Raw genomic sequence first — 10,136 nt, forward strand, 5'->3', positions numbered from 1 at the left:
CACTTAAGCACAAGACCAAATTCAGGGATTTGAGAATAATGCAAAAAGTTAAGCATCATGTTCATGTTCACCCCCCACACTTAAGATTTACATTGCTCTCAATGTACAAAGATAGAATATTCAGAATAAAGAAAATCATAAAAGGGAAAGAGGTGAAACTCCTTGTTATATGGATGCGGAGCTTGATTCTGAAGCTGGAGTGTTTGGAGAAAGTGGTAGCTGCCACTGTTCTTGGCTAGATGAAGAAATTGGGTCGTTGAACATGGCACTCGTTGGGTATTATTCCCTATTTGTTTCCTCATTCCGTAAAATATTCCTAGCAGCTTTGCTTTGAAGTCTGTAGAATCATGAAGAGCTTATTAAGAGTTGGTGTGGAAGAGAGCGTAGTGGGATTACATGTTAGAAATACCAGAAAAATGGAGAAAGTAAAATTTACTAATATAGATATGTCTTTCAAAAGAAAATAATAAAATTGAAATGAAAATAAAAATAAAAGTACAAATAAAAATAAAAATAAAAATAAAAATAAAAATAAAAAGATAGGAGGATTCAATGATCCTCGTCAGTGGGGCCCTCAGGTGGTGGCGCTGGAGTGGCGATGTGAAAGTACTGGCACAGCTACTGCATCATGGCCTGCATGTCGTCCATCTGTCTGTCACGTCGCTGATCTCGCTCGTGAATCATCTCGAACTGTGTAGTGTAATACTGCTCGAAGTGAGCGAGGCGGTCAAAAAGGTGTGCCAATGAAGCAGCCACATGAACTGGTCGTTCCCTAGATGGCGTGGTAGAAGGCTCCTCATGCTGTGGGGGGACATCATCAGGATTGTCCTCAAGATCCTCCTCGTCAATGGCATGAGTGAGACGGTACTGAGGAGGATCAGTCCCACATTGGCGCTCAATCATCCTCATGTGTAACATAGTCATGATGCCCTATGGGGACATCTGACCTATCAGTGTAAGCGCTGATGACTGGGCCACAATGTTGAGGAGGCCGAAATGTCTGGCAAGGCACGTCATGTAGGGCCCGATAGAGATTACTCCCTTCCGATGCCGCTCAGTCTGATGGCGAATGGCAAAAGCGATGAAATATGTCAAGTCAGTCATGTGTGGATTCGCCATGCACCATAAATAGTAGGCGTCATGGGTGTTGACAATGCTGATGCTCTCTCTCCTTCGAGCGGCTGAGGTCGTAAGTGGAAGAGAGTGGTGCCAAAGCCTTCCAGCACAAGGAGGGAGAAATGTGGATATTGCGTGGTAGTGCATTCATGTCCTCCTCCTCCATAAACTCATTGGTGTAAAGTCCCAGAGCGACTCCAAACTCTGGGACACTCATCGCGTGAACTAGACCTCCTAATCGGAAGTGAATGGTACCAGGGTCGTCATTGTTCATCATCACTACCTGTAAATGGAAAGTAGAGCATAATTCTAAAGTTAGCTCTAAATAAGTGGGTTCGATAATAGTGAAGAACCGTTCCCATGGGTCTGTGGACAGGAGGGCACGGAGGCATTAGCTAGCTGGACTTGCTCTACGGTAACCTAGTCGATGTAGTGACCTGTAGTGAGGGGTCGCGCGCGTAGTATTTGAAATAGCTCCTCCTGCGAAGCTTACGAAAATTCAAGGAACGAGTGTCGAACTTTGACTGTAGCACGTACCGAGGAAGAACCCTATCCCCGACTTCTCTTTGAGGATGGGACTGCGACCTTCTGGCCTCTCGATGATGACATAATGTACCTAAAAATGTATGAGCATTGATATAGTACGTCCAAGATGTGTTAACATTTAACAATATCAAGCGAGAAGTGAAAAATTTATTTAATTATTCAGAAGCATTTACTGGAATCAAAGATGCATCATCAGTTAAGCAAGAATCCTAAAACTAGCATATGCTATTTAGTAGCTTTAACAGTTCAAATGTAGAAAATACTAAAGCAAATTACTAAATTATTTAGAACAAATTGGTAACAGTAACAATATCTGTGTAAGGCATATAGAATACCAATGCAGTAATGCAAATTGGAAAAACAAAGTTGAGAAAGTGAACCAAAAGCTGCTGTAGGGTGGCGCACAGGCGTGTTGGAGGCGAGCATGGGCGTGTGGCGCGGGGATACAGCCGTGTAAAGGAAAAATAGAGGGAAGAGGGGAAAGTGATGATTAATGTAGGAGGAGTGGAGTTTAGGGTGGTTTGAGGGTTGAGGAAGTGAGAATCTAAGGAATGGTGGCCGGAATAGGGATTAGGGAGTGGAGAAAGAGAGATTTCGGCTAGGGTTTTGAAAGGAAGAAGAAATTGAACAGTGATTTGTGTATATAGGGGAGGTGCACACGGCCTAGGGCTACGCCCGTGTACTCTAAAGGTGAGCCCGTGTTTTTCAAATTTTGCAATTTAGGTTGTGCCCGGCTACTATCCCATACCCATGTGTCTTGGGTGTGTGTGGCACACAGCCACACCACACGGTCGTGCCAAGCTTTGTTCGTTTCTCCCATGCCAGTCTGTTAGGGTACCACACCCGTGTATTGTTGTCCACGACTTAACGGCACGGGCGTGTCTCCAGCCCGTGTTGAAGAAACAGAATCGAGCCTTGCCCCTGGCACGCCCGTGTTTTTCTATTGCCACGCCCATGTTCACCTATCAAGTTCACCCACGGCCATGTCGCACGGCCATGTGGATTTATCGTATCCCGTGTTTTGGGGAAATCATGTCCTGCTTCCACACTGTCGTTTCGCACGGCCGTGTCTCTTCCCCTGTTTGGCCACGGCTTTAGGCACTCCCTTGTGCCTGGCTGTGTGTGCTGAAAAACTTTGCAATTTAAAGATAAAGTTAATGATTCAAAGTGTTAGAAATTAAAAATAAATAAATCAAAATATGTTAAGTGCTTTGCCTCTCGAGAAGCACTTATTTATAGTGTAAGCTCGACTTACCTTTCTAGTGAATGGTCAGGATGGTTCGAGGAGTTTATACTCCTTATTCCTACTATCAATCTCATCAAAATAGGGTTTTAATCAGGTGTTGTTTACCTTAAAAGTGTCGAACTTGGGGTGACTCACCTCCACCGTACCGAATGGAAAAATACTGAGTACCATAAGAGGGATTTCCTCATTCGGTGTGGTAGTGACAATGTGGGGATCTTCGGCATCTAGTAAGACTTTATTACCAACCTTAAGTTGATTAGGAGAGGTATCGGGCTTGTTTTGGCGTAGTTTTGGTTTATCATGTGTTCTCGATTTTTGTGCTCGCCATTCGTCTAGCTCCTCTATCTGTAGCCTTCGTTCTTCATGAATGCGACCTCTATCATTTCTGGAACATGGCTTGGGAACTTCTTTGAAGCTTAATTTCTGCAAAGTCATATTGTCAGTTTTAGTAGATTGGTGTGGACTATTACCTTCAATGTTCGATGTGATGCCAAAATTATGAGCTTGAAGGTTGATAGTTTCGTCTCCCACACGAAGTGTAAGCTCACCTGTGCCAACATCAATAATTGTTTTAACAGTTGCTAGAAAGAGCCTTCCTAAAATCAAAGGGGTGTTATTATCCTCCTCTATTTCTAGAACAATGAAATCAACGGGGAATATGAACTTATCTACTTTCACGAGTACATCTTCAATAATACCCCTAGGGAATCTTATAGTTTTATCTGCCAATTGAATGCTCATCCTAGTTTGTTTAGGTTTCCTAAGACCTAGTTGCTTAAACATTTTGTAAGGCATAACGTTAATACTAGCCCCTAAATCAACTAATGCATGACTTATATCTAAACTACCAATTAAACAAGGAATTGTAAAACTCCCTGGATCTTTCAATTTATGGGGTAGCTTATTCTGTAGAATAACTGAGCAGACTGTATTTAGCTCCACATACGATGCTTCGTCCAACTTCCGCTTATTTACTAAAAGCTCTTTTAAAAATTTCATTGCATTTGGCATCTGCTACAAAGCTTCAATAAACGGTAAGTTAATATGTAATTTTTTAAAAAAAGTTTGAAGAATTTACCGAATTGTTTGTCTGAGCGGTCTTTCCTTATCAAGTTAGGGTATGGGACACAAGGTTTATATTCATCATTCACCATTTTGTTATGACTTACCTCACTTTCACCTTTGCTCACCACAGTTTCTTGCATCAATTCTGGCTCAGGCGCAATGAATCCTTCCTTATCTTGAGTACTAATTACGTTGAGGTGTTCCCTTGGGTTAGGTTCAGTGTTACTTGGTAAGCTACCTTGTAGTCATTCGGAGATTAGTTTGGATAGCTGGCCTATCTGAGTTTTGAGTCCATGGATCGATGCTTGTTGAATTTTAAGTGCTGTCTCGGTATTTTGGAAATGGGTTTCTAACATTGATATGAATTTTGAGAACATCTCTTCAAGGTTCGGTTTCTTCTCTTGTTGATAAGGTGGCTGTTGAAAACCCTGAGGATTTTGTGGCTTTTGATTTCCTTGATCACCCCGAGAGAAATTTGGGTGGTTCCTCCAACCTGCATTATAAGTATTACTGTATGAGTTATTTTGAGATCTAAAGTTATTGTTATCCATATAGTTGACTTGTTCCTCTTCGGTTGTAGGATTGAAGGATTGATATTCTGTATGCACACCTCCTCCACTTGAGTCACACCTCATTACTGGATGTATCTGCGTAGAACCAAGTAAACCATCAATCTTTTTATTGAGAAGTCCTACCTGATTTGACAACATAGTAACTAAGTCAACGTTAAAAAGGCCGACTGTTTTTGTTGGCTTAGTCCTCATGACTTGCCACTGATAGTTATTCAGTGGCATTTCTTCAATGAATTCATAAGCCTCTTCAAGTGTTTTGTTGTTGATGGTTCCACCAGTAGCTACGTCAACCATTTCCCGAGTCAAGGGATCCAGACCATTGTGAAATGTTTGCACTTGCAGCCAAAGCGGTAACCCATGGTAAGGGCACCTTCTCAGTAAGTCCTTGTATCTCTCCCATGCATCGTAAAGCGTTTCTAAATCCATCTGCACAAAAGAAGAGATATCATTATGTAATTTAGCCATTTTAGCCGACGGAAAATATTTTAGTAAAAATTTCTCGGTCATTTGTTCCCAAGTAGTAATTAACCCTCATGGTAACGAGTTCAACCACTGTTTAGCTTTGTTCCTCAATGAAAAATGAAATAACCGAAGACGAATGGCATCATCAGAAGCGCCATTGATTTTATATGTATTGCAAAATTCCAGAAAGTTTGCTAAGTGAGCGTTGGGGTCTTCATCCTGCAAACCATCAACCTGAACAAACTGCTGTATCATCTGAATAGTGTAAGGTTTTAATTCAAAAGAATTTGCAGCTACAGCAGGTCTAACTATGCTAGATTCAGTTCCTGTTAAAGAAGGTTTAGCATAATCATACAAAGTGCGTGGAGCAGGATTTTCATTAGCCACAATTGTAGGAGGTAGCTGATTGCCTTGGTTTTCAGCCATCTTGTCGGTTGGCGGTTGAGTATCATCTTCTTGCTTGTTTTCTATGTATCTTAAGCTGCACCTTATTTCTCTTTGGTTTCTACGAACTGTGCGATCGATTTCTTTGTCAAAAAGTAATGGTCCCGACGGGTTTCTTCTAGCCATAAACTATAAAAACCTACCAAGAGAAAGAAAAAGTAAATAAACAATAATAATTAAATTAAATTAAATTGCAAGAAAAATAAATGGCTAAAGTAATAAAAATTAAGCGTTCCTAATATCTTAGTTCCCCGGCAGCGGCACCAAAAACTTGATCGCGTGATTTGTAACAAGTAATAAATATTTATAATGAAGATCAAACCTAGACTAACTATTATCACGACGAAAAGGCAAGCGCACCTATCGAACAATAGTATAGTAATAGCAACACCGGGATATCGTGCCCAAGGGAACCAAAAGTACTAATAATAAATATCTTTTTATTATTTAACCTAGAAATAAAAGGGGTTGTTTATTAAACTAATTAACTAAACTAATTAATTAGTTAAACTAAAGTATAGAGAAAATTTGGAAAAATACTTGAAGAAAAGTAATTGATAAAAACGACACCCAAGGAGGAATCCACCTAGATTTCACTTGTTATCTGACTCTGAACCAGACGATTTATTCACTTATATTATTATCTCTTTCGAGACTAATAACATTTAACCCTCAGTTGAATTAATCAAAATCTCTTTCCTACTTAAAACCCCTAGGGAAGCAGTAAATTGATCTATGGACTCCCATATTAGGTTTCACCCTAATCTGGTAAAATCTCATAACCCTATTTGTAGGTGTTCGATCAACTCCACTTAATTATGCCAAATCTACTCTTAGACAGGAACTTTTGCTCCTCTGCATAAGCACATCAAATCATGAATCAATACCCAAAATATTAACTCAAGCATTAAGAACACATAATTAAGAATAAATCAAGTATTTATCATACAGTTCAGATAATAATACCAAGATCCATCATAGCTTTCAACCCCCTTAGGTATCTAAGGGGTTTAGTTCATAATAAAATAAGAGTACATCTCAAAATTATGAAAATAACAAAACATAAAGAAAACTCTAAAACCCCTGAAGGAATTCTGACAGAGATCTTCAGTCTTGGAGTAGCTCTGGCTTTTGGGATGGATCGTCTGGCTTCCTTCAAGTAATTCCCGGCATGTGGTTTTGTACTCTAAAAAAGTTCTGGAGGAGAGGCCCCTCTAAGTCATACGTAGGGTCTTTATATAGGCTTTGGATTGGCTTTCTTCCTCCCTAAGTATCCTTTTCCGTGTAAAATACAACTTCTTGAAAAAGGGACACGCCCTTATGCTACAGCCGTGTGACGTGATTGCCAGGCCGTGTTCGATCCGTTAAATTGCACACGACCGTGTGGGTTAATGGCCAGGCCGTGTGAATCATAAAAGCCTTGGTCGACACCCTCGAAAGACACAAGCGTGTGAGCTGCCCGTGTGGCAAGGCTTAGGCCATGTCATCTCCTTGATTTGGTCTATTTTGTCCCTTTTTTGCTCGTTTTTGGCTCTTTTTAACTCTTGGTGCTCTCTTGAGTACAAAACATGAAATAACCAGATTAAGAGCACCAAAATCCACAAATCTAGTAATAAACATCCATAAATATGCTAAGTATTTGGGGGAAAAATATGTATAATTTGGCATTTATCGTACATTTATGTACATAAACTCATGATTAAAGATCTCGGTATGCTATGAACATGTGGTAAGAATGCATATGAGAAAGTTATGCTTATAACACTTGATGACATTTATGAAACTTTGCCTTATGTTAATTGTATGATTTATGTTGCTTAATATTTACATGTGAACTTACTAAGCTTTAAAGCTTACCCCCTTCCTTTCTTTTTATAATGTCGCCAAGCTAGCTCAGGGATTGGAGGACGTCAGAGTTTTTTATCACACTATCAATTGAACATTTGGTATAATTAGTCTCAACATTTTGAGTATGGCATGTATAGGGACTTGGTCTTTTTGTTATGTGTCATATTGATTATCCAAGTGTGTTGGCTCATGACGATGTTATGATTCATTTTGTATATGGCCATGAGAGGTGGCTTATATTGATTATTTGGGTTGTAACCCTGATTAGTTATGCATGCATACAAATGTGTTTATGCTTGTTGTCTTTGTTTGATGGATGTGTAATGAGATGTGGGTTATATGCTAAAGGTATGTGTTTGATGAGGTGTAACACCCCTTACCCTTGTCTGACACCGGGACAGGGTACGAGGCATTACTGGACTTAAACGTAAACAAACATATAAAATCGAGCCATAAAATTCATCCAAATTTAAATCTTTTCAATCACATGCAAATAGTCCCTTATAAGGGCCAACGAGGCCCAAAACATACATCGAAAGTAGTTCAAAACTAATCTAAAAACTTTTAGAAACTCGGGATAACTTAGAAAATTTTCTTGTTTTGGGGAGTCACAAGCCCGTGTGGGTAGGCCGTGTGGTTACACATGCCCGTGTGGCTCGGGACATGCTTGTGTCTTCAACCTATTTAACACTCTGATTATGACATCATCAATAAAATAAGGTCATACGGCCAAGTCACACGCCCATGTGCTTAAGCTGTATAGTGAACTAAATTCCAAAATTTAAGTGCAGACTTCACATAGCCTAGAGACACGCTCATGTCCTAAGGCCATGTCCTTCACACGACTGAGACGCACGGTTGTGTCTCTGCCCGTGTGTTTACTACTAGGCATTCTATTTTGCATAATTAGGGTGCAGGGGACACACGGCCGGATCCTACGCCCAGGGGACAGATCGTGTGACACACACAGTCTAGACAGGTTCTTGTGTGTCTAAGCGTGCGAAAAATTTCTAGGCTATTTTTCAAGCCATTTTCCACCCTTAAACACTCACATACTTACATTGCCTTCATGACATATAACATGGCATATTTTGTAATGGCTTGATTTTGGGCTCAGTCAGAATGGCATTTCGGGACCACCAGTTTGAAGTCAAAGAAATTATTTTATTATTATATTAGAGTTATGGCATGTTTATAAAGGTGCATGAAATTTTTGGTGAATTAATTTTAGAGTTTAGAAGCTTAATTTTGAAAAAGGACTAAATCGCATAAAGGGTAAAAGTTCTATTTTATTTGATAGATATACTAAGTAGCTAGAGATCCATAATTGGAGGCCTTTAAAGTGCAATTAGACCTTTAAAAGAAGCTTGGTCGGCCATAGGGACAAGATTTGACCAAGTTGACTAGGTTAGGTGGGTTTTGGTGACTAGATTGGTTAAAAATAAAATTGAATAAGAAGAGAATGATATTTTATTTTCTTTCATCTTCTTCCCACTGTTCATACCAAAAAAAGAGAGGTTTTTAAGCTTCAAAGATTTCAGCCAAGCTATCCTCTTACAAGTAGGTCAATTTAAAGGTTATTTTTGATAATTTTTGTACTTTTGGAACCATTATAGCATGAGCTAGCTGATGAGGGGACCATTTTGCAAAATGGTTAATATTCTAGGTTTTTCCATGAAAGGTTTTATGATGTTTGTTGAGGTTTTGTGGAAGAAAATGAATCTTAGGGGTGTAGTGAACAACTTTTGTGAAAGAACTCCTCATGAAATCCCTAAAAAGGACCATTTTGTAAAATTTGTAAAAATGGATCGTAACGTTGTGAAACAAAGGGAATTTTGGGTCACTATAAGAGTAATAAGGGTTAGAATAAGCTTAATATTTGATGAAATTTGATAAAAAATGATTTTCGATCCTAGTAGTGAAATTGTTATTTTGTGAAAGTCTCAGGGCAAAATGGTCATTTTGCCAAATATGTGAACTTATGATTGCTTAAATTTATTTAGAGGTTAAATGAGTGAATTATTTTTATTTTAGATCAAGAAACACAAAAATCGGACTTGGACTAGGGGAAGACCAAGCAAGTTGAGTAAATCGTCTAGCCACCTACATTTTGTAATCCGAGGTAAGTTGCATGTCAATAATGCAACTATATCTTTATAATGTGTATTTGAGTTGATATGGCATAAATTGTCTCGATTTTGGAATATGAGAATACATGTTGAGAATTTTATGTAGTAAAGACTTTCGTTGAACCTTTGGAATAGACTTGGATATTTGTACTGTGATAATGGGTGATATGTGTGCTAATGTAAGACATGTCTGGGACATGCATCAGCCACAGTATGAGAGCCAATGTAAGACATGTCTAGGACATGCAACGGCCTCGAGATATTTAAACCAGTGTTAGACATGTCTGGGACATGCATCGGCATTGAGACGAAAGCTGGTGTAAGCCATGTCTAGGACATGCATCGGCCTCGCGATACACAAGCTAGTGTAAGACCTGTCTGGTACATGGCGTCATCTTGTAGTGTGTCAGTGTAAGACCCGTCTAGGACATGGCATCGACACCGATAGATGAGAGCCAGTGTAAGACCTGTCTGGGACACGACACCGACCTTGCTATATGAAAGCCAGTGTAAGACCATGTCTGGGACATGGCGTCGGCATCTTATCCTATCTTAGGGCTATTGAGTATCCGGTAGCATTCCAAACGGCTCAACAAAAGGTTTATGATTTATATTTAATGAGAAAAGCCATGATCATGTGGTGAGTGGTATAGGTACCTAATTGAAATGTATGAGACATGGGTTCAATGTATGCAATATAAGTTGTAT

General features: G+C 39.5%; 1 non-coding gene across 1 annotated transcript; it reads left to right on the plus strand.

Annotated features, from left to right (window-relative positions):
- Positions 1 to 4,897: 4,897 nt before the first annotated feature.
- Positions 4,898 to 5,003, plus strand: LOC121231733 (small nucleolar RNA R71). The gene has a single exon (XR_005929788.1). It is a non-coding gene; the product is annotated as a small nucleolar RNA R71 (small nucleolar RNA).
- The last annotated feature ends 5,133 nt before the right edge of the window (positions 5,004 to 10,136 follow it).

This window comes from Gossypium hirsutum, chromosome A06 (assembly GCF_007990345.1).
Source record: "Gossypium hirsutum isolate 1008001.06 chromosome A06, Gossypium_hirsutum_v2.1, whole genome shotgun sequence".
NCBI lineage: Eukaryota > Viridiplantae > Streptophyta > Magnoliopsida > Malvales > Malvaceae > Gossypium > Gossypium hirsutum.